General features: G+C 46.7%; 1 long non-coding RNA gene across 2 annotated transcripts in view; it reads left to right on the top strand.

Moving 5' to 3' along the window:
* Positions 1–22894, top strand: part of LOC111773971 (uncharacterized) — a 29678-nt gene extending 6784 nt beyond the window's left edge. The window contains exons 1-6 of one of the 2 annotated variants that reach the window (XR_011439754.1): positions 31–240; positions 1658–1745; positions 10020–10238; positions 18015–18072; positions 19126–19203; positions 20611–22894. This is a non-coding gene — a long non-coding RNA (uncharacterized lncRNA). Of the gene's footprint in view, positions 1–30; positions 241–1657; positions 1746–10019; positions 10239–18014; positions 18073–19125; positions 19204–20610 lie in introns of those variants that run through there. The other variant, XR_002808739.2, reaches the window with a different exon arrangement.
* The last annotated feature ends 1248 nt before the right edge of the window (positions 22895–24142 follow it).

Below are 24142 nucleotides of genomic sequence, written 5' to 3'. Positions count from 1 at the left end.
GGATCTGGGGCCTCCAGACTGGAAGTTCTCTTCTCCCTGAGGCTCAGCTTTAAAACCTGCGGAGGTTTGGGTTGTTCACCTCTGCAGAAAGGATCTGAGGGAAGGAGCCTATCCCAAGTTGGGTTAGCGCAGCAGCAAGCCCAGGACTGGCCTGGCCTGCCCGTGCCTGGTGGGACAGGAAGGAGCCAGCTGTCCATCCTGGGATCTGGATGCACCTGGGCAAGGCTCACCTTGGGACAGGTAGGTGCTTGCAGCTGGAACCTATGGCTGGAGTTGAGTTGGTCCAGAGCTGGGAAGGCCTCAGAGCCCTTCACATTGTGGGTCTCGGGGGAGGTAGTTTGCACAAATTCCTGGACATTAGCAACCCATTGGAACTCAAGCTTTGTCTCCCCACCACTCCATGCCAGTCGAGGCCAACCCAGTCCCCCAGGGAGTCAGGGCGGGAGACAGTAACGAGCAGGACATAGTCCCTGCCTTCTAGATGCTTCCTCTGGATTGAAGCCCCCATGTTCTTCCAGTGGCGGCTGGAGATAGGCTGCCTGCGTGGGAATCCTGCCTCAGCCCCTCACTTACTGTGTGACCTTGGGCATCATCCTTAACTCTTTCTGTGCCTCGGTTTCCTCATATGTAGCATTGTTGAAATGAGGTAATAAGTTATTCCATGAGAGCCTCTGAGAATCGTGCCTGTGAGGGCATAAGTATTCAATCTGTGGCAGTTGAGATCATGGTGATGCTTCTCTAGCAACAGGCCCTTAGAAGCTTGCAGTTGAAGGCACACAGGAGACCGGCCAGGCCTGCGTCCTGGCAGTATTGCCACCATCTTTAGATCAGCCTCGAGCATCCACCCAGCTGGTCGTTCTTTGGCAAGTCGTTAGGCATGGAGAAGAGGACTGAGTACTCTGAGCTCACAGGGCTTTCAGACCTGAAAGAGAGCACCCCAAACTGATCCAGAGAGAGAACTGAGGCCCACAGATGCCAAGTGACCTGGAAAAGATCACAGAGACAAGTGGAGGGAGGGCAGGGAGAAGATGGGTCAGGTCCACATGGCTGTGTGGCCGCCTCCTGGGCCATCCATCCCAACCAGGACAGCCTGGTGATTTCTGTCTAAATTAGATGCTACCAAACATTTGTATTACAAAGAGTTTTTAGAGTGCTGTGACTTTTGTCTTTCCCTCATCCTCATGAGCAGGTTTGCAAGGGACCAGTACAAACAGAGGGAGAGACTTGAGCAGGCAGGGAGATGTCGGAGGCGGCTGAGAAAGCAGCCCGGGGTGCTAGATGGATGGACCGTGAATCTGAGTCACTGTCCACAATGGCTGAGCCTGGCCTGGCTGCTCATCCTTCCCCTCTGCTGGGCTACTGTGAGGACAGCCTCTCGAGTGATGGTGGTCACATGTTGGGAGCTGGGCCTCCTGGGTCCTGTTTTTGCCTCTGCTCCTGCCTCAGCTTTCTCTGCTATATGCCTTCTGGCCCTGGCCCTGAGCATAGGCACAAAATCCCCAAATTGCTTCCAGAAGCAGCACATATGTTACTTCCTCCGTGAAGCACTCCTAGATTCTGACCCTCTGTCAGAGACCATCTCTCCCTTCTTTGAATTCTCGTTAATTTGTTTATACTTCTCTCCTGGGGGATTGGCCCCCCTTGCATGATCCTACAGTGGCGGCATAGCACAGTGGCTGAGAACATGAATTCTGGCCTCCCTGGGCCCAGAGCCTGACTCCACCACTTACCAGCTGGATGATGGGGTAAGAATTTTGTAACTTCTATGTGCCTCAGTTTCCCCCTCTATAAATGGGGAGAACAATAGTACCTTCTTTATAGAGTTGATAGGGCTTTACATGAGTTCCTGCATGTAAAGTGCTTAGGCAGGGACCTCGTACTGTCTAGGAAATCCTCTAAGTGTATGCTGTTGTCGTTGGCATGTTTGTGTCTGTGCCTTACCTCCTCACTAGGCCTGCAGCTCCTTGAGGAGAGGGTCTGTCTCTTTAAGCCAATTTGTGTCCCCGCAGGGTCCCAGCACAGGGCCTGGCCACAGTGGGTCCTCACTGACTGTTTGTGGAGTGATGATGGGGTCCGGGTGCCCTCTCCCCTGGCCTGCTGTCTCCCGCGGGCCCCTGCAGAGCAATGCTGTCTCCGTGGCTGAGGCCCTTCCTCCCACAGCCCCGCCTGAGCTCCTTCAATTTTCCCTGGCAGCTCCCACGTTCTGGACTAACTTTAGGGTTGGTTTCCAGCTGTGGTTGGATTTTTCTGTTTGAAAAATATTTTAAGCAGCTGGTGGGGAAGGGGTGGAGAGGTGGGAAAAGAATAATAAATAAGCTTGTGAAAGGAAGATTGTCTAAATGGCTTGGAGCCACCACTGCCTGCAACTTGGTCTCTGGGTCGTGCCCAGGACTGGGGAGCTATCAGGTGGTTGGGGGTGGGGAGGGGGCACCCTGGTGGCTTCACAGGCTGAGGAGAAAGACTCACCGCCCCTCACAAGCACCTCTTGGACATGCTTTCACTTTATGCCCCGCATGAATTCTGAAAATGCAAGAAATAGACGGGAAAGAGTGGTTCTGCAGCAGCCAGGATTGAGGTTAGACACTGAAAAAAACTGACTGTCAGAACTATCCCTGAAGCCCCCCTTTATTTCACCCAAGACTGATGTTTCTCCAGAACTCAGCTTCCTTCTTGGCTCCTATAATGAGACCTCACATAGCCTCCCACCCACCCCAGCTGCTCTTCATTCCCTGACAACATCCTCTGCTCCTGAACTTCCCTAAAGGGAGGGTCCCTCCTCCTGCGCCCCAGTTTTCATCAGCTTCCTCTAAGACCCTTTTGGCTCTGCTCTACCACTGAGGCCCTCAGGCTCTTTTCTGAAATCTTCACCTCCATCGCCTCCCTGGGTCGAGGTGGAGAGACCTCCTGAGCGGGCAGAGGCTCAGGCCCCCCCAGAGGCAGATGGAAGGTTCGTGCTACCCCTGTGCTGGCTGGGGAGGATGGTAGAGACAGAGACCCACAGAAAATCAGAGATGGGAAAGAAACTAAATCATAGAGTCGAACAGAAGCCAAGTCAGAAAGCGAGTCAGATGTGGGGATAGGGAGTTGACAGTCACCAGGCAGTGCCCCTGGCCAGGCCTGCATGGAAATTCCTGTGGACTCTGATGGCAGGATGGGCTCAGCCCTGAGGGCTGCCTGGTGCCATCGTGTGCTGGGGCCCAGGGGTCTCGGGCCTGGGCGGCAGGGAGGCCCTGCCCTCCTTACCCAGTTCTGCTGAGGACTCCCTCCACCTGAGTCAGAGGGGAAAGTGGGTGATGCGCTTGTGCAGACGGGGCTCTGGAGCCTCGGGGAGCTATTGGTGGCAGAGCATCTCACTTAGAAGTAGGCGGCTGAGCTTCCAGGGGTAAGGCAGGAGGCCAGTGGAGCCGGGAAGTGCTGGGCCTGAGGACTGAGGATGGGGCTGTGCTGTTGAGGAATAAGGAGTGATGGGTGAGGGTGGAAGGGAGCCCGTCTGGGGATCAGGGAGCTTTGTGGGGGCGAGGACTGCCCCCACCAGGAAGTCTGGGTGGGGAGCTGTGCCTACAGTCCTCAGCAGCCTGCAGTGGGGAGGAACCCTGGGGAAGGGCAGGCTCCGTTTTGACTGGATTGAGAGCTTTCTTCAAGGTCTCCCCAGTAGCGATCCACACCCCTTCCTCCCCTCTGCCCTCCTAGGTTTCCCCCAGCAAGGAGGACAACATGGGTCTAAATCTATCACTGACATCTCTGCTTATTAGCTGATCCTTGCCACCTGGCTAACTCCGACCACAGCAAAACTGAGAGTTCCGAGGGCTTCTCAGAGGGTATGAGAATGGGGGTTGTACTTCCTAATACTACTTTTGCTTATGCTGAATGTGAAACTTTCCAAAGCGTTTTTTTCTTACTATGAAACATACCAGACATATATTAAATATAGATGTCCAGTTTAGTAAATAATTATAAATCACACATCTGTGTTTCCACAGCCCAGGTCAAGAAATAGACTACTGTCAGCACCCCAGAAGTCCCGTGTCCTTCCCTGATCACAGCCCCATCCTTCCGCCCTGAAGGGAACCAGTGTCCTGACTTTTGTGATCCTCATTTCCTTGTTTGTCTTCCAAAGCATTTAGTCTCTTAGATGTTATCATCTTTGAGTTTCACAATAACCTTCTTATTCCCATTTTACAGATGAAGAAACTGAGGCTCAGAAAGGTTAAATAATTAGTCCAAGGCCACCCAGCAAGTAAGTGGTAAAACCAGGATCATATTTGGATTGGCTGATGCCCAGGGCAGTTTCTTAGTCAAACCAGAATCCACAGGAAACTCTGAGACAACCTTGGTGTTGGAGCCCGACACCCCTGTGCCCCTGAGAAGGGGAGGCCACCTTCACAGCCTGCCCAGGTGCTCCCCTCCCAGATGTGTTGACTCACGTGACTCCGCAGGGTCCTGCTGTATGAGTACCTGGCAGGATGTGATAGAGCCCATTGGAAGTTGGGAGAGCAAGAGGAGCTGGGGGCTGATCTGGGACGGGACCGATGCCTAGAGAGAGCTTTGGGCCCTGCCTGACACATGCCCAGGGAACCCGGGACTGAGAGGATGTGCCTGAACCAGGTGTGTGCCCAAGTTTTTGCCAGAATTACCAGGTGCGCCCTCCTTGGTGGGCCAGGTGTGCTTGGTGTGAGCATGCAAGTGTGTTGTGCACCTGGCATGTCCGTGTGCATGCCCAGCTCTAGCTACACACTTGGATTGCTCTGAACCATTTTCCCCATCCTCATCTTTTTTCTGTTAATTATAAAATTATATGTGCTTCTTATAAAAAGTTCAAATGTAAAGTCTCTCCTCTTCTCTAATTCTAATCCAAATGATCCTAGACTTAATTTCTTTGAACAATTTGGCATTTATCCTTCTTTCTAAGCACATTCAAATATATAGTTATTTAGAAAGCCACATCCAAATGCAGTAGTTTTAGGTTTAATTATTTTTAACAAAATAGTATCAGAATCTACAGATTGTTTTTCACCTTTTTTTTTCACTTCGATTCCTTGGTCGTCTTCCCTGTCACTGTGTATGGATTTACTTCACTGTTTTTAACAGCTGAAGAATATTCCAGTAAATGGATGTTCCATCGTTCATTTACCTGGGTGGACCCCTCTGTGTCCTGACTCCCCTGTTCTCCCAGAAGCTGAGAGAGTAGGTGTAAGAGGAAGGGGAGGACAAGGAGACTGGCCCTGCCCTGGGAGGCAGCCCATCCCAGCTGCCCTTTGACCTCCTGCAAGTGGATTCCCTTACAACCCCCCCACCCCAAGTCCTCATCTCCCTCCCCTGTCTCCTGTCTCCGGTCCCCTTCCTTCTCCCTCCTGGCCCTTGACCTCTGTGCAGTGCTGCAGGTCTGCGCAGTGCTGCGCAGTACTGGGCGAGTTCCTGGCCTCTGAGAGGGTCTGATCTCTGAGGACTGGGAGGAATTTGGCTTGGGGGACCCAGAGTTCAGGAGGTTCTGCACAGCCAGCCTGCAGGACAGGGAGCGTGCCTCTTGTCAACGCTGCCCCTGGAGAGGGCACCATGCTGAAGGTGAGACTGGCACTGCCCCCTGCCCAGATGGCAGCTTCCTGCTTCCCAGAGGGCATGGGTGATGGGAACTGTGCCAGATAGGCATGGTGCCCCCACCCTGCACGAGAGTCATGGAAAATCCAGAGCCTTGATCTTTGCTCTTGATCACTCCTCCCCAGTTTTTACAACTGGAAACTTGCGGCCTCTTTGTTCAGGTCAGCTTGAGAGGGAGGTATTGGGCGGGGAGGTGGTTGAGTCAGCAGCGGGGGATACAGAACTTGGTGCTTCTGAGGACCAGCCACGACCCTTCTGTCACTCACATTCCAGTTTACCTGTAAACAGATGGCACTTCTGGGCACTTCTGTGCTGGGAGCAGAGGGGGCAGGGATGGGCACAGCTTCTGTGTCCTTGCTGGGGGAGTGGTCTCCTCTCATCCAGCATCGGACCCCCAGCTGTACAGAGCCATGATCCCCTCTGCTCCAAACACTGCTAATTCCTCCGACGTCCTGGTGGCACGTGGTTCCCGGCCCTCCTCATTCCTCAGGGCAGGTCCAGTGTGTCTGTTTGCCATGAGATCCTATTAGAAGTTTATGGTAAGGAAACCACTTTACGAGGTTGCTTTCTTCCTCCTGCGCCTTGCTCGGCTCCTGCTGCCCTCTCCCCCCACTTCTCCCTCATAGCCAGAGTTCATGGAAACTTCTCAGGTCACTGATTCTCACCTTCCTTTCCTCCTCAGGAGAGAGGGCCCAACCCCCTTCTCTGGGGCCTGCCAGCTTCTTTCCCCCAAGCCCTGCTCTTCTTGGGGGGATGGCATGCCCTCGGGGCTGGGGGGCTGAACCTAGAGCAGAGCGGTGCCCTCGGCCTTACCCTATCTTCCAGCATTGTCTGCTGGATGAGCACATGTGTCTCTTGCTTCCTGTGATCTTAGAGGGGACCCTGGGGAGGGGGAGGTGAAGCAGAGAGTTGTGGCAGCCTTCACCCTGAGGTGAGGGGGGACAGGGGTGCTGAAGCAGAAAGGGAGGTGGCCCAGATCCTCACTCGGCAGCTTCTGCCCTCAAAACCGACCCATCACTCAATCAGTTCACTGATGCTGTTAGATCAGCACCCCCTCTGAGGAACCTGTAATCCAGCGGTGTGTATAGGTGTGGTGGGGGGACATGTGGCACAAGCTTGTGGACCTCCGAAGAGGGAGATCTGAGAGAGGCTGGAGCAGTCAAGGAGGGCACGAAAGTGGGCTATGACTTCCAGCTGGTGTGGTCACCGAGGGGTGGTAAGTGGGGTTGAGGGAGGTGGTGCTGCTTATCTGGAACCCTCTGCTTAGGCCTTCCCTGCCTGGCTGGGGCTTGGTGGGGCTCTGCTCTGTCTGTCTGGGTGGTACGCTCACCTGGAGTCCAGAGCAGGCAGTGCAGGGCAGGGGCAACCGAGCTCCACAGGCCTGGGCTCTGAGTGCATGGCCTTAACTTGATGTTCTGTCTACGGGGAACCTAGGCTCCAGGCCTGGCCGGAGCAAGACTGAGAAGAGCACTACTCACCCCTGCAGGCCAGGGAGGGGCACTGGGGGCTGAGGGACCACAGGCCGGGCCTCTCCACCCCCCACATCCGATCCACCTGGCTGCCCAAGCGGGACAGATTATTTTTGCTCCTTCAGACTCTGCCGGTGCCTTTGCCCCCTTTCCAGGAGTTACTCAGTTACCAGTGTTGGTTTTCTATTTCCAGAACAAGGCAGGGCCTCTCCTCCCAGCTTCCTCCACCCTGGGCCTCGACATTTCCCCTCCATCCAGCCTGGGGAGGAGCCCTGTGCCTGTGTCCAGGCCCAAGGGCAGGGACTCCCTCCTCTCTGATGGGGAAGGCAGGGGAGTGAGGGAGGGTTCACCCCCCTCCCTCCTTTGTACCCCCCTCTCCTGCTTCCTCCCAGACCATTCCCATCGGCCAACGTGCTCTCTCTCTCTCTCTCCCAAGACCCTGGCCCCTCCAGCCACAGTCCCACTGCTCAACTCCTTTTGCAGCCACTCTCCTCACAAGAATGGTGGACACTTGCTGCCTCTGCTCCCTCTCCAGCCTAGCTTCTGCCCCACCACCCACTCCGCCGCCCCTGTTCATTCTAGATTCACCAAACCCGAGGAGTGCTTCTCGCCTCCCTCCCTCCCTCTGTCAGCAGCGTTAGCTCAGCCGACCCCCACCCCTGCCGCCGCCGTCGCCTCTCTGCCTGTCTGCACTCAGGGCTCTCCTGGTTTCCTTCCTGCCCACTGGTGGCTCCTCCTCGGCTTCTTCTCAGGTTCCTCTTCAGAGTGACCTGCTGCGAGTGCCCTTGGTCCTCTCTCCACGTCTCCGTGGCTGTAGACACCACCCGTGGTGGCAGCCTGCGTTTCTGAGTCTAGCCCAATCCTCCTCTTTGGGTGCCGACCTCCAAAAGCTGTGCCCCCCTGACATTTCTGCCTGGGGTCTCCTGGACCTTTTGAACTCAGCCCGTCCAGACAGAACCCTTGATTTGCCCCTGTGACCCCTAGGTTTCTATCACCTCCACCTTCCTATAGTTACTAAGGACTGATCCCTGAGTCCTCCTCTTCTTTCACAGCCAGTTTATCCTCAAGTCTAGCAAATTCTACCTCCAAAGTCTACTTCTAATTCCACCATTTCTTTCAATTGCCACCATCACCGTTTTTTTCTAAACTACCATCATCTCTTACCTGGATTCTGCGGTGGCCTTGTAACAGGTGGTCTGCCTGCTTCCAACTTGAGGATCCTTCATTGCAACCTCCACGAAGCATTAAGAATTGTCAGGTTAAATGTCATTCAGCCTTTTAGTGTGCGCGTGCATGTGTGCACGCATGTGTGTGCGTTCATGCGTGTGTGCATGTATGTGTGGGTGCATGCGTGTATTCGGAACGTTCCTATAGTCTATTAGGCCCTGAGTGATTCTGGACCTTTCCCATTTCCCCAGCTTCATCCTATGCCCTCCCCACCCGCCAGGCACTCCTTCTTCTTTCAGTCAAATTTCTTTACCTCCCTCACAGCCTAGAATTCCTCCCCTGATCCATAGCCAGCCCCCTTCTCATTCTTCAGGTTGGCTGGGGTGTCATCTCCCGAGAGAGATTTTCCTCACTGTCCTGTCCAAACCAGCCCTCTCCTTTTCAACAGTCCATTTAGTTTATTTTCATAATAGCACTTGTTACATTTGTAATCATTTCATTTATTTGTTCACTTACTTTTATTTTATTTTATTTTTTTTGGTGAGGAAGATTGTCCCTGAGCTAACATCTGTTGCCAATCTTCCTCTTTTTGCTGGAGAAAAGTTGTCCCTGAGCTAACATCCATGCCAATCTTCTTCTATTTTGTATGTGGGATGCCCACCAGTGTGGCTTTATGAGCTGTGTGTAGATCCGTGCCCAGGATCCAAACCTGTGAACCCCAGGCTGCTGAAGCAGAAGGAGTGAACTTAACCACTGCACCACTGGGCCGGCCCCCTCACTTACTTTTACTTTTGTCAATGACTAGAATGTAAGCCCCATAAGGGCAGGGACTATGACAGTTTCACCATTGTACCCACGTTGTACCCCAATGTTTAGCGGAGGGCTTAGTGCTCAGTAGACATGCAATACAAGTTTGTTGAATGAGTGAATGAATACATGAATGAGTGGTCTCAGCTGTTCAACTCAGTTAGGTTCTGGTGGGGCTGGAAGAGAGGTATGGAAGAAGGGAAGGCTATGGCTGGTAGAAAGATACTCCCTAGGTGGCATGGCCAGATTTAGTAAGTAGGATGCCCAGTGAAATTTGAATTTCAGATAAACAATCAATCCTTTTCTCTCTCCCTTTTTTTTTTTTTTGCTGAGGAAGATTCACCCTGAGCTAACATTTGTTGCCAATCTGCCTCCTTTTTTGCTTGAGGAAGATTGTCCCTCAGTTAATATCTGTACCAGGCTTCCTCTATTTTGTATGTGGAACACTGCCACAGCATGGCTAGTGAGTGGAATAGATCTGCACCCTGGATCTGAACCCACAAACCTGGGCCACTGAAACAGAACATGCAGAACTTTAACCACTCGGCCATGGGGCCAGGCCCAACAAATCATTTTTGTATAAGTATGTCCAAAATTAAAATTTAATTGGGCATGCTGTATTTTATCTGGTAACAAAGTGAGTGAGGAGAGTAGGGCGGGAGGGGGCTCAGAGCCTGATGGTATAATGGGGCTGAGGGACAGTATGCAGGGAGACTGGAGTTGGCTGGAGCTGTCCTGAGACCTAATCAGGTAGGAACAGAGCACGTCAACAGCACACCGGTGTGCAGGCCCTCAAGACGAGGGGAAGAGACAGCTCTGCGAGACACCGACTGAGACCTGGGCGGGCGTAGGGGAGCTGGTCCTGGGCTGGTGGTGGGGATTCAGGTCCTTGCCCTTCTAGGGTCACGGGCAGAACCTGGCAGACCCTCCCTTTTCCATGACCTTCTGACTGGTTCTCAAATTTAGTTCGTTTCCACACAGGTTTGCTGGATACCCTAGGGCATGCTGGGCACCGCGCAGGTGTTGAGGGCACAAGGATGGGTAAGACTTGCCCCTGCCCTCCGCTGTTCGCTGCCTGAGCTCAGGACAGCATGGTCCGGCTCCGGGAGGACAGCCACGACCAGCACCCACTGTTCCCAGACTCAAGGCTGGGCGCCCTCCATGCTTTATCTCATTTAACCCTCCAAACACCCCCGCAAGGTAAGGTGTTACTGCTGCCATTTCCTAAACAAGGAAATAAATGTTCAGGTGATTCTGTGACTTAGCAAAGGAAGGGAGCGATGCGGCTGGATACAAACTTGGTTTTCTATTCCTTGGAGAAGAACTCATCCGTCGTGGAGGGTCTCAGCTGTCAGAGCCAGGGCAGAGTTTGGTGGGGCTGGAGGAGGCGAGTGGAGGGAGGACGCGCCCGGACAGACCACTGCTGTCCTGCAACAAGGGGCAGAGCACAAACTTCCTAATGGCCTCTTTACACGCAGGCCCAGCAGAGCTGCTGGACACTTGATAAGGCAGCACACATCCCCTGGTGTCCTGGTCTCACTGGCCTCTCCTAGTGACATTAAACGTGTTGTCTAGTGACCTCAGTACCCTTGAGGCTTCTAAGCCTGTGGAGGAGAAGCAATATAGGGGAAGGCGCTGGTGAAATGCTAACCGCACCCGACCCTTCCCACCCCAAGGGCCCGCATCCCTTCTGCCTCTGGGGCTACAGCTGAGCTCACATTCCTTTGCTTGGAAATCCCATGTCTCATGGACTGTCGGATCAGGTGGGGCTCTGAGAGGGCTCCCTTGCCCTTCTCCCTCCAGGAAGGCCAGGCCCTTCCCCACTTTGACAGGTAGGCTATGGTTCGCAGAGATCCCTGTGAAGGAGAGGCCGCACAGCCCATCTTGCTCGTCCTTCCCAGGGTCTTCTGTGCCTAAGGAGTCGAAACTTCTAACCAGCTTTGTCCCTCCCACTGGTATTTGTGGCAACTTACAAAGCCCAGATCTCTGAGAATCTCGATGACCTTGGAAATTGCCGTTCAACGAATTCTTTTTCTTTAAAATTATTTTATTGAGGTCATATCAGTTTATAGCATTATGTAATTTCAGGTTTACATTATTATACATCAGTTTCTCTATAGACTACATTGTTCTCACCACCAATAGTCTAGTTTTTATCTGTTACCATATATGTGTGCCCCTTTACCCCTTTCTCCCACCCTCTACCCTCTTCTCCTCTGGTAACTGCTAGTCTGTTCTCTTTGTCCATGTGTTTGTTTATCTTCCACATATGAGTAAAATTGTACAGTGTTTGTCTTTCTCTGTGTGGCTCACTTCGCTTAACATAATACCTTCAAGGTCCATCCATGTTGTTGCAAATGGAACCATTTTGTCTTTTTATGGCTGAGTAGCAGTCCATTGTTTTATATACCCATCTTCTTTATCCAATCATCAGTTGATGGGCACTTGGGTTGCTTCCATGTCTTGGCTATTGTGAATAATGCTGCAATAAACATAAGGGAGCACGGGTCTCTTTGTATCATTGATTTCAAGTTCTTTGGATAAATACCCAGTAGTGGTATAGCTAGATCATATGATATTTCTACTTTTTATTATTATTTTTTAAAGATTGGCACCCGAGCTAACATCTATTCCCAATCTTCTTTTTCTTTTTCTTCTCCTTCTTCTCCCCAAAGCCCGGCAGTACATAGTTGCATATTCTAGTTGTAGATCCTTCTGGCTCTGCTATGTGGAACGCTGCCTCAGCATGGCCTGATGAGCAGAGCTAGGTCCTCTCCCAGGATCCAAACCGGTGAAACCCTGGGCCACTGAAGCGGAGTGTGTGAACTTAACCGCTGGGTCACAGGGCCAGCCCCTCTATTTTTAATTTTTTGAGAAATCTCCATACTGTTTTCTATAGTGGCTGCACTAGTTTGCATTCCCACCAGCAGTGTATGAGGGTTCCCTTTGTTCCACATCCTCACCAATATTTGTTATGTTTTGTCTTGTTAATTATAGCTATTCTGACAAGTGCAACATGATAGCTCATTGTAGTTTTGACTTGCATTTCCCTAATAATTAGTGACGTTAAACATCTTTTCATGTGGATGTTGAATATCTGTATATCTTATTTGGAAAAATGTCTGTTCATATCCTCTGCCCATTTTTTTGATTGGGTTGTTTGTTGTTGTTCAGTTGTATGAGTTCTTCATATATTTTGGAAATTAACCCCTTGTCAGATATATGATTTGCAATTATTTTCTCCCAGTTGGTGGGCTGTCTTTTCGTGTTGTTCATGGTTTCCTTTGCCTTGTAGTCTGATGTGTCTCATTGTTTATTTTTTCTCTTGTTTCCCTTGCCCAAGTAGACATGGTATTTGAAAAGATGCTGCTAAGATGCTAAGACCAATGTCAAAGAGTGTACTGTCTATATTTTCTTCTAGGAATTTTACGGTTTCAGGTCTTACATTCATTTAAGCCATTTTGAGTTAATTGTTGTGCATGGTATAAGATAATGGTCTACTTTCATTCTTTTGCATATGGCTGTCCAGTTTTCCCAACACCATTTATTGAAGACACTTTCCTTTCTCCGTTGTACGTTCTTGGCTCCTTTGTTGAAGATTAACTGTCCATAGATGTGTGGTTTTATTTGTAGGCTCTCGGTTCTTTTCCATTGATCCGTGTGTCTGTTTTTGTGCCAGGATCATGCTGTTTTGATGACTGTAACTTTGTAGTATATTTTGAAGTCATGGATTGTGATGCCTCCATCTTTGTTCTTTTTTCTCAGGATTGCTTTTGCTTTTTGGGGTCTTTTGTTGTTGCATATAAATTTTAGGATTCTTTGTTCTGTTTCCATGAAGAATGTCATTGGGATTCTGATTGGGGTTGCATTGAATCTATAGATTGCTTTAGGCCATATGGACATTTTAACTATGTTTATTCTTCCAATCCATGAGCATGGAAAATCTTTCCATTTCTTTATGTCTTCTTCAATTTCTTTCAATAATGTCTTATAGTTTTCAGTGTATAGGTCTTTCACCTCCTTGGTTAAATTTATTCCCAGATATTTTATTCTTTTCGTTGCAATCGAAATGAGATTGTATTCTTGAGTTCTCTTTCTGCTAGTTTGTTATTAGTGTATAGAAATGCAACTGATTTTTGTAAGTTGATTTTGTAGCCTGCAACTTTGCTGTAGTTGTTGATTATTTCTGGTTTTCTGGTGGATTCTTTAGCGTTTTCTCTATAAAAATTCATGTCGTCTGTACAGTGAGAGTTTTACTTCTTCCCTTCCAATTTAGATACCTTTTATTTCACTTTCTTGCCTAATTGCTGTGTCCCAAACATCCAGTACTACGTTGAATAGGAATAGTGAGAGTGGGAGCCCTTGTCTTGTTCCTGTTCTCAGAGGGTTGGCTTTCAGTTTTTCACTGTTAAATATGATGTTGGCTGTGGGTTTGTCACATATGGCCTTTATTGTGTTGAGGTACTTTCCTTCTATACCCATTTTATTGGGAGTTTTTATCATAAATGGATGTTGGATCTTGTCAAATGCTTTCTCTGCATCTATTGAAATGATCATATGATTTTAATTCCTCATTTTGTTAATGTGGTCTATCACATTGATTGATTTGCAGGTGTTGAACCATCCCTGCATCCCTGGTATAAATCCCAAATGGTCATTGTGTATGATCCTTTTAATGTATTACTGGATTTGATTTGCCAATATTTTGCTGAGATTTTGCATCTATGTTCATTAGCAATATTGACCTGTAATTTTCCTTCCTTGTGTCATCCTCCTCTGGTTTTGGGATCAGGGTAATTTTGGCCTCATAGAATAAGTTAGGGAGCCTTCTGTCTTCTTCAATTTTTCAGGATATTTTGAGAAAGATGAATATTTACTTTCCTATGAGTGTTGGGTAGAATTCTCCAGAGAAGCCATCTTGTCCTGGACTTTTGTTTTTTGCGAGGTTTTTGATTGCTGTTTCAGTCTCTGTACTTGTGATTGGTCTGTTCAGATTCTCTGTTTCTTCTCGATTCAGTTTTGGAAGGTTGTATGAATCTAAGAACTTATCCATTTCTTCTAGGTTATCCACTTTGTTGGCATATAGTTTTTTATAGTATTCTCTTATAATCCTTTGTATTTCTATGGTATCCATTGTAATTTATCCTCTTTCATTTTTAATTTCATTTATTTGTGCCTTCTCTCTTTTTTTCTTAGTGCATCTTGCTAAGAGTTTGTCAATTTTGTTTATCTTCTCAAAGAAACTGCTCTTATTTTCATTGATCCTTTCTACTGTTTTTTAATGTCTCTTTCATTTATTTCTGCTCTAATTTTTACTATTTCCCTCCTTCTGGTGACTTTGGGCTTTGTTTGTTCTTTTTCTAGTTCTGTTAGGTGTAGTTTAAGATTACTTGTTTGAGATTTTTCTTGTTTGTTGAGGGAAGCCTGTATTGCTATAAATTTCCCTCTTAGTACTACTTTTGCTGCATCCCATAATAGTTGGTATGTTATGTTTTCATTTTCATTTGTCTCCAGGTATTTTTTGATTTCTTCATTCATCCATTGGTTGTTCAGTAGCATACTGTTTAATCTCCACATATTTTTGCCTTTCCCAGCTTTTTCCTCATAGTTGATTTCTAGTCTTATAGCATTGTGGTGAGAAAAGATGCTTGATATAATTTCAATCTTCTTAAATTTATTGAGAGTTGCCTTGTTTCCTAACATATGGTCTATCTTTGAGAATGTTCCATGTGCACTTGAGAAGAATGTGTATTCTGCTGTTTTTGGATGGAATGTTCTATAGATCTTTTTTCTTTTTTTGAGGAGGATTAGCCCTGAGCTAACTGCCACCAATCCTCCTCTTTTTGCTGAGGAAGACTGGCCCTGAGCTAACATCCGGGCCCATCTTCCTCTACTTTATATGTGGGATGCCTACCACAGCATGGCTTGTCAAGCAGTGCCATGTCCGTACCCAGGATACGAACCAGTGAACCCCAGGCTGCCAAAGTGGAACATGCACACTTAACCACTGTGCCACCAGGCCAGCCCTAAGTCCATCTTGTCTAGTATTTAATTTAAGGCCCATGTTTCCTTGTTGACTTTCCGTCTGGATGATCTCTCCATTGATGTAAGTGGGATATTGAAGTTCCCTATTATTTTGTGCTGCTGTCAGTTTCTCCCTTTAGGTATATTAGTAGTTGGTTTATATACTTTGGTGCTCCTGTGTTAGATGCATATATATTCATGAGTGTTATGTCCTCTTGGTGGAATGTCCCATTTATCATTATATACTGCCCATCTTTGACTCTCATCGTCTTTTTTATCTTGAAATCTGCTTTCCGATATAAGTACGGCAGCACCTGCTTTCTTTTGCTTATCACTTGCTTGGAGTATCATCTCCCATCCCTTCACTCTGAGCCTACGTTTGTCTTTAGAGCTCAGATTTGTCTTCTGGAGGCAGCATATTGTTGGATCTTGTTTTTTAATCCATCCAGCTACTCTGTGTCTTTTGATTGTAGAATTCAATCCATTTATATTTAGAATGACTATTGATATATGAGGGCTTAATAGTGCCATTTTATCTCTTGTTTTCAGGTTGTTCTATATTTCCATTGTTTCTTTTCCCTTGTATTTCTGACTGCCATTTCAGTTTGGTGGTTTTCTGTGATGCTTTTCTCAGTTTTCTCCTTATCTATGATTTGTGGCTCTGCTCTGGTTTTCTGTTTTGTGGTTACCATCAGGTTGGCATAAAAGATCTCATAGATGAGATAGTCCATTTTCTCATAGCCTTTTATCTCCATTAGCCTTAGCAGGTTCCATCCCTAGCCTCTTCCCCTTCTGAGTTTTTGTCTTCGCAAATTCTTTTTGTTTTGTGAGTTTGTGACTAAATTGAAGTGTTTATACTTATTTATTTATTTTTTGCTGAGGAGTATTTGCCTTGAGCTAACACCTGTTTCCAATCTTCCTCTTTTTTTGCTTGAGGAAGATTAGCCCTGAGTTAACATCTGTGCCACTCCTCCTCTATTTGATATGTAGGTCTCTGCCATGGCATGGCTGATGAGAGGTGTAGGTGCACACCCAGGATCTGAACCTGTGAACCCCCAGGCCACCAAAGTGGAGTGCACCGAACTTAACCACCAGGCCCTGGGGCTGGCTCCTCTAGTTATTTCTGATGCTTTACTTCCCTTTATGTTTTATGTTATAATTAAGTGTTTGCTAACCTGTCCTGATAGAGAGCTATGGTTTTCCTATTTTGTCTGTCTATTTATCTCCTTGCTTAAACCTTTGTAGACCTTTGCCTTTTTGTTTCAGGTATGAGGGCATCCTTCATCATTTCTTGTAAAGTATGTCTGGTAGTGATGAGCTCCCTCAGCTTTTGTTTATCTGGGAAAGCTTTTATTTCTCCATTGTATCTGAGGGATAATTCCACTGGATAGAGTATTCTTGGCTGAAAGCTTTTTTCTTCAGTATTTTCAATATATCATTCTATCTCTCCTAGCCTGTAAGGTTTCTGCTGAGAAATCAGCTGAAAACCTGATAGGGGTTCCTTTGTAGCTTATTTTCTTCTTCCTTACTGCCCTTAATATTTTTTCTGTGTTGTTGACTTTTGCCAGGTTTAAAAATTATATGCCTTGGAGAAGGTCCTTTTGCATTGATGTAGTTAGGAGTTCTATTGGCTTCATGTACTTGTAAGTCCAGTTCTTCCCCCGGGTTTGGGAAGTTCTCAGCTATTATTTCTCTGAGCAAGCTCTCTGCTCCTTTCTTCCCCCTTCTCCCTCTAGAATACTATAACCCTTAGGTTGCATTTCCTAATTGAGTAGGATATTTCTAGAAGAATTTCTTCATTTAAAAAGAATCTTAGTTCTCTCTCTTCCTCCACCTGAAGCATTTCTCTATTTCTATTCTTTAATTCATTAATTCTATCTTGCATGATGTCAGCTCTATTTTTTTTTTTTTTTTTTGAGGAAGGTTAGCCCTGAGCTAACATCTGCCACCAATACTCCTCTTTTTGCTGAGGAAGACTGGCCCTGAGCTAACATCCATGCCTTCTTCCTCTACTTTATATGTGGGATGCCTGCCACAGCATGGCTTGACAAGCAGTGCATAGGTCTGTATCCGAGGTCTGAGCTGGCAAACCCCAGGCTGGTGAAGTGGAACATGCGAGCTTAACCACTGCACCACCGGGCCAGCCCCTGTCAGCTCTATTTTTTATGGTTTTTAGATGATTTTTTATCTCATTAATTGTGTTGTCATATCCAGAGTTTTGTTTGGTTTTTTTTAGAGCTTCATTCTCTTTGGTGAAGTATTCCTTCTGCTCATTAATTTTATTCCTGAGCTCACTGAACTGTCTTTCTGAGTTTTCTTATAACTTGCTGAGTTTCTTTATGACAACTATTTTGAATTCTCTTTCATTTAGATTGTATACTTCTGTGACTTCAGGATTGGTTTCTGGAGACTTGTCATTTTCCTTCTCCTCTGAAGTGTTACTATAGCTCTTCATGGTGTCCGATGAATTGAGCCTTTGCTGGTGCATTTGTGATAGTGTCAGATCGCAGATTCCACCTGCCACTGTTGAGGGGGCAGGAGCTGTGTTTTTTGATTCCACCCTGTCTGCTGCAGTTGTGCCACTAGGGCCACTCTGCATTTGCACAGACTGGCCACAGTCACTTGGCAGGTTGCATTCACATAGGTAGGGCCTCTGCACTTGGTGGGTGGGTTGTGCACTGCAGGCGGGAACTCTGTTCTTGGCAGGCAGGTCGCTCTTGTGGCGGGGGGGGGGGTGCCATCTGCACAGGTGGGCCCACTGCACTCAGCAGGGGACCAGCTGAGCTGCAGCACTTGGCAGGAAGGGTGCTTTGCAGTGACAGAGCAGCTGCCACTCAGTGGGGAGCGTTCCCGTGGGTGGGGCCACTGTGGCATGATGGGCGCTCATGTGGGCTAGGCTATCCCTCCAAAAGCATTCATGCATGGCCTGTCTGCCCCACTCTCCACTTACAGTTGCTCCAGGCCACTGTGTGAGGATCCAAGACCTGGATTGCTGCTGCTGGGGAGTCAGGTGGGTGCACTCACCTAGTTGCACCACTTCCTGGGGATCCAGTCCACCCACCTTCAGATGTATGGCTGTGTGGATCTCTCAGCTGTCCTTGTTGTGCTGTGTAGGGAATTTTCTGTTATTTAATGGATGTCTGTTTAGTTTTAACTTGGAGAGGAGAGACAAAGGGAAAAACTCATTCCGCCATGATGCTGAGATCACTTCTCCAAATAATTCTTTTTCTGTCTCTCCAGTTCCCTATGGCCCTACTTCTTTATTTTCCTTTATATCTCTATGCTTTTCCCCAATTAACTAATTAATTAATTAATTTTCAAGGAGATGTAGCTTGGGGGCTTCATTGGGCTGACACATGGGATTTCCTGGCATTGGATCCAATACCTAATGAATGAGTCTGGACACACACTTTACACATTTTCCCAATCACATTTGGTCTAATCCTAGGGCTACTCCCCACATGTGTGTGCACACACAGTCACATATATAGATGTTTGCATACTCATATTCTCCCACACATGCTGGCACATATATTCACACACAGACACCAGCACCTGGATGCTGTCCATCTATTTATCCTGTAGCAGAAGGCATCGGTGTATCAGGACAAGCCCTCTGCCATTGGCAGTCTATGGGAGAATTCATCCTTGGGCGCTTTCTTGAAAAACATCATGATGGACAGTTTGGATCATGGAAGGCAGTCCTTGAGTGGGATGGGCTTGAATGAGATGAAGATAATCGACATAGGAATTTGTGGGTGAGGGCTGTTTAACTTAGAAGAAGTTTGGATGAGAAAGGAGCCACAACATATTAGGAGGCTTGAGCCCAAGTAGAAGACAATCCTCCATGGTGGGCATGTGGAGAAAGGGAATCATTGAAAGATTTTTAAGGACAAAGATTCTGTTCATCAACATGATGATCTATTTGATTTTGTGGCAAAGAACTGCCTCTTAGTTTCTTTCACATCTATAGGAAAAGTCTACTGCAGCTGCTTAACTTGGTGAGTGATGTTTTGGAGAAATCATGAAGACTGGACTGAATTAGATGTTTAATTCCATGCAGGTGGAGAGTGGAAACAGGACATAAGAGAGAGAAAATTCCACAGAAGCAAGAACTTGGAGCCACAAGTGACTATGGGAGGTGGGGACGCAAGGCCAATTGCCTTCCCACCCTAAACATTCCTAGAGATATTGGGAGAGACCCTGCATTTCCCACTGCCGTGGGATGAATGTTTGAGTGGATATTATTTCCTCTCGAAGAACAAAATGACCTAAGCTGAGTTACATTGTCAATGCACATATTAAAACAAGTGTGTGTTCACACTCACATGATCATTTCTTTCTCCTTGATAGAGTGTGAATGAGGCAGTGATTTGGCAAGTGTCAGGTTAACTTTATAAACAAAGAGAGCCAAACCAGAATATTTAGGTTCAAAAATCTACTGGTGGCCTGAATTATCCGGTTTGGCCATCTAGACTCAGCAAGTTAACCAGAAAATTGCCAGGATCCTCATTTGTGCTGGACAGACACGGTTTTAGGGTGGCCTGCCTCCATGCAGATACATAGATATCCCTCCACACATTATTATTAAGTGTATCTCTCCACATGTTATTATATCTAATATATATTTGTAACCAACTCAATAATGTCCCAGATTATCTGGAACCAATCTTTCATACCAGACTGGTTTTCTACAGCTACCTATCGTGTGAGTGAACCAAACACTGAAAAACTAGGACATGCTAAACAAAGAAAAGGCCATTACTGCTTCTCTTCTCATTATTGTTTTCATTCTCTATTAACGTGAGCTCAGAAAATGCAATGAAATCTATTACCCAAATTACATATAACTGGCAAAGAAAGCCTACTTTGAAAACAGAACCCCAAATAAAAAACACCAAATAGGAAAATTAAAAAAATGAAGGAAAAAATAGGAAGAAGCCAGGTATGATGGAAACATTTTGAGCCTAAAAAGAGGAGATTCAGGTTTGCACCTCCATTTTGCTAGGGCCTTGTGTTTGAAAATTTCACTGTTATTGCTGTTACCCTGATGGAGTGGGTGTAGGTGCTTTTGAGAAGTTCCTTCCAACTCTAAAATACTGAGACCCCAAGAGTATAGAACTCAAGTGGATCATCAGATGTTTGTGAGGAGTGGTCTGATATGGTGGAAATAATGCTTCTCAAATTTTAATGTGCATATTAAAAGTTAGTTGTCTGAGAATCTTGTTAAAATGCAGATTCTGATTCACTAGGTCTTACTTTGAGATTCCTTATTTCTAACCAGCTCCCAGGGTAGGCCGATGCTGCTGGTCCGTGGACCACACTTGGAGAAGCAAAGGCATAAAACATGCTGGGTCTGGAATGAGAAATCCCAGGTCTGCCCATAGTTTCTTATCTTTGCTGAGCCTCGGTTTCCTCTTTTGCAAAATGAAAGCAGTCTTAAATATATACTTCCCAGAGGATCTTGTGAAGCTACAGGAGATAACACATTTGAAAGCCGTCTCTATGTTGTAAAGTGCTTTACAAATGTTTGTTGTTATTGTTTCAGGGTTGCTGGCTTTACCGGGTGTGCTGACACGGCAGGTGGACTGATGGAGCGATAGTGGTGCGCATCCCCGCATCCGCTGCATGGCGCACTCACGTGAAGCTGTTTCCTTGGAAGCTGTTATTTACAGCACCAGATGCTCTGTGTGTCTCCCTCTGCCCTCTGATTGTCGGTCTGCCTATGTTCCTGGCCCAGGACCCAGAGAGGCCGCATGGCTTCCAGCTGTGCTGGGGCATCTGTTTGCGTTCCTCCCCCTCCCAGCTTGTGGGCTCTCACCGCACAACCAGGACTGGCCCTGAGCAGAACTCTGCACTAGGCAGTTTTTCCTCCCTGATTTCCCCTCAGGCAGCCAGTGCCATCACGCCCTCATGCCCTCCTGTCCTCAGCTCACTCCACCCAACCCGCCCCCATCAAACCTCATGGTAGGAAAGCATCTGCTGCTCAAACTCACCGAGTTAGCAATGGCTGATAAGGCAGGGTGACCTCTCCCTAAGGGACAAAGCCAAGCTGGGGGTGAGAACCACAAAGCAAGGGTTCAGGCCACAGTGCCTGGAAAGGGCAACAATTTTGGAAGGGGTTAGGAGGCCTTTCCAGTACCTCTGAAATCTGAGACTTCTGTGTCAGATCTGTACGCCTTGCCATTTTCCATTTCCAGCCAGAAATATCCCAACCTTGTGTTCCTGATCTTGCTCCTGACCCCCTTGGTTCTTGGCCACATAGAAACCTGGGCCCAGACGTCCACGGGGGTTCTCAACAACCTCGGCAATAGGTACTCACGTGAGGGCACAGTCTCCTCCAAGTCCACTGGGCAATGAGTACCACCTCTCAGCTATAACTCTATCCTTTTCTTTCTTATTCAGGCCAATTTCATCCAAATAAGGGAGGAGAATATTATTGTAAAGATAACCTTGATTTGCTCTGATTATTAGTTTTTCAAGTACAGTGTTCCTAAACTTCGATGCTTTATTTAACATTAATAACAAAACGGTGACATACAAATACTCCGTGGAGAACTAGACTCTGTTGCTGAACATTGAGGCCCCGGACTGCCCGCTCGTGAAGGGGATTTGACTTGATGCAATAAACCCACTGCATATCTATTATGTGCCAGGCTGCCAGCCTTTAAAGGTACAAAGGTAAATAAGACATGAGCACAGTAGCCAGCTGGAAAGGGAGGCAGCCCTGCCCGCCCCGGGACACGGCATTCTCTCAGGCTTTTATCTTAGGACACTACCTTGGGTCGCCACTAAGGCTGTTTCTAACACCTCTTTCATTCTTTCTTTTTTCTTCCTTAATGGATCTTGCTATTTTATTTTTCTTTAAGTTTGTCAGGTTTAGAAATCTTCTCAGAAACCGGCATCTGAGTTTGTCAATTATGGCTTGTATCCGGATTCATTAATTTTTGCTTTTATTTTTATGTTTCTACTTTCTTTGGATGTCCTCTTGATTTTTTTAATTGAATATTAGCTCATTGACATTCAGTCTCATTTTATTATCAATGGATTTTAGACTATACATTTTCCAATAAAGACAATTTTCACTGCATTCACAAATTTTGGTGTGTATTATTTTCGTTATTATTGTGTTGTAATTTTCACAACTATAATTATTTTTCTTTGACCTGTAAATTATTTAGGAGAGCACTTGAAGTTTGCCAAATAAAAATTTTATTTATCTTTTTGAAATTGAATTTTTATTTTACTTCACTGTGGTCACAGAACATATAAAAAATTTTTTTGGTTTTTTTTTGAGACTTGCTTTATGGTCTTTTGTAAATATTTTGTTATGTGTTCTTGAAAAAAATGTGTATTCTCCAGTTTGGGCATGCAAAATTTTGTATATGTCCTTCAGACCAAGACTTAATAGTAAGTTCTATTTTAATGATTTATGATTTCTGTTCTTATTCAATTTTTGACTTCTTAAGCTTTGAGTTTCTGAAAAAGATGAAAGGAAATCTCTTACTCTGGTTGTGGGCTTGTTAATTTCTCCTTGTAATTCTGTCAATTTTTGCTTCGTGTATTTCAAGACTATATTGTTAACTGCATGCAGATTTAGTTATTATTGTATCTTCTTGATATAATATCTTTAAGTAATGATCCTCTTTAGCCCTGTAATGGTTATTTTTTCCCTTGCTTTAAAATGTATTTGGTATTAATTATGAATTAATAATATTATTATTGCTGATATTAACATTGCTACACCAATTTTCTTTTTATAGCATTTCACTTTCAACACTTTTGTGTTATTATGAATTATGAACAAAATATAGACTGACTTTTAAAAGTCCAATCCGAGAATCTCTGTCCTTTAGCAGATCCATTGTATCTATTCGCACTATATACATTTAACTTTTAGTATCCTTGGGTTTTAAACAAGAGATATCCAGAGGAACTGAGGATGCCATTGCCATTCCCAGGAAAATGAATGTGAGTTCTTCTCTCACAACTCTCCCGAGTCCTGGCCCTGGAAGCTACCTTACCTTGCAATGATTTTACCTTTATCTTCCATCAAAGGTGCGTCATCTTCAGTCCTGTGTACCTCTGTCCCCCACTGCTTGGTTCACACAATCCACAGGAGGATATTTCACTGGGGTGTGCATTTCCTTCAGCACGTAGGAGGGATGCACAGATGGGTTGACTTAGTTCAGCGCAGTGAGCCCCACTGGCATCAGCAAGTCTGAGCTAACCTCTCGGCTCTCCCAGCTATTGTCCACCTGGGTCTTCTTCCATCCTCTTCTCCCTATGTCACTGTGCTTTCTGCTATCTCATAGTTCCCGCCACAATCCTCCCACCTTGAATGTACAGGCAGACACACACATGTGCCCAAAGATTCTCAGTATAAACTGACTAGGGAGAATTTTACTCTGGTCAGCCCTGTTAGCAGGAATATCTCTGCTTTTCTTTGAAGGCAGCAAAGCAGATATTCTTGTTTAGGGGTGTGAGTGGAGAAAGGGGAAGTGTAGGTGGGGACGTTGATCTGTTGTCCAAATGATGTTGGTGGGGGAGATTTCAGAAGCACCCATATTTACTCAGTTGGGAGTCCTGTGTTTCCTGCCCACAACAGGGTTGAGCTTAGGGTGTCCAGGCTCTCTCCCCGTCCAACCTGCTCTTAGACCTCAAAAGGCTGCACAGAGCTTGAGTGGGGAAGTGGTATCATTTCTGAAAGTCCCACTCTAGTGGCTTGGGTGTTGGAAAGTGTGGAGGCTGCGTGAGTGTCTGTGGTCTGGGGAAAGCCCTGAAAGGTAGGAGGCAAGGACCCTGACGTGTATGCAGCACATCAGAAGTCTGCAGGTGATGCAATGTGGGCAAGTGAAGGGAAGCCCCAAGAGACCTTGGGAGCAGAAGAGCCACATTACCACTGTGGGTGGGAGCAATGACGGGGACTTTGTGATATAATCAGGGCCATGGCCACCATCCAACCTTCACAGAACAGGCAGGATCTGAAGATCAGCTCATCGTAGACCATACTGGGGGTGGGCACAGGGGATGGCTTCCATTGCTTAAAGGTCTTCTTGCTGGTGGAAAACATTCAAAGG

Source organism: Equus caballus, chromosome 6 (assembly GCF_041296265.1).
Source record: "Equus caballus isolate H_3958 breed thoroughbred chromosome 6, TB-T2T, whole genome shotgun sequence".
Lineage (NCBI taxonomy): Eukaryota > Metazoa > Chordata > Mammalia > Perissodactyla > Equidae > Equus > Equus caballus.
Note: the sequence above shows the minus strand (reverse complement) of the source record. Positions and strands in the feature narration are given on the sequence as shown.